Raw genomic sequence first — 1,054 nt, forward strand, 5'->3', positions numbered from 1 at the left:
CACAGGCACTGTGTGTGGGCACATTAGTACAGTTTATGAGGGCACTGGTTATGGGACACTGACACTGTGTGTGGGCACATTAGTACAGTTTATGAGGGCACTGGTTATGGGACACTGGCACTGTGTGGGCACATTAGTACAGTTTATGAGGGCACTGGTTATGGGACACTGGCACTGTGTGGGCACATTAGTACAGTTTATGAGGGCACTGGTTATGGGGCACTGGCACTGTGTGTGGGCACATTAGTACAGTTTATGAGGGCACTGGTTATGGGACACTGACACCGTGTGGGCACATTAGTACAGTTTATGAGGGCACTGGTTATGGGACACTGGCACTGTGTGGGCACATTAGTACAGTTTATGAGGGCACTGGTTATGGGACACTGGCACTGTGTGTGGGCACATTAGTACAGTTTATGAGGGCACTGGTTATGGGACACTGGCACTGTGTGGGCACATTAGTACAGTTTATGAGGGCACTGGTTATGGGACACTGGCACTGTGTGTGGGCACATTAGTACAGTTTATGAGGGCACTGGTTATGGGGCACTGGCACTGTGTGGGCACATTAGTACAGTGTTTGTGTACTCATTACCAGGACCCTCTCACACTTTTTATGGGGACATCCTGGCACTGTTTGGGCGCATTGGTACTGTTAATGGAACACTGTCACTCTTATGGGGAGACTGGTAATGTTTATGGGGCACTCTGGCACTATTTGTTCATGTGTACCCTCTGGAATTGTTTATATGTACTGTCCGACACTGTTTATGAGGCACTGGCACTGTTATTGGGAGCACTCTGGCACTGTTTATGTGTACCCCCTGACTGCATATGGGGGCGCTCTTACAGTTGAAGCTTCCTCAGGGTCACTGGTGATTATACCATTTGTTACATGGTATTCTGTGGTGACTGTGGCCGCCGTGTGACGCTTCTTGCGGGTAGCGAGTGCCCCCTGGGCAGCAGAGTCCGGTGTCGTTCCATTGAGCTCGTTATGTAAGCGGCTCCGTCAGTCCTTCTCTCTCCCTGTCCTGAGTGACCCCGGCCCGTA

This window comes from Dendrobates tinctorius, unplaced genomic scaffold (genome assembly GCF_039654945.1).
Source record: "Dendrobates tinctorius isolate UK_male_01 unplaced genomic scaffold, ASM3965494v1 ptg000396l, whole genome shotgun sequence".
NCBI lineage: Eukaryota > Metazoa > Chordata > Amphibia > Anura > Dendrobatidae > Dendrobates > Dendrobates tinctorius.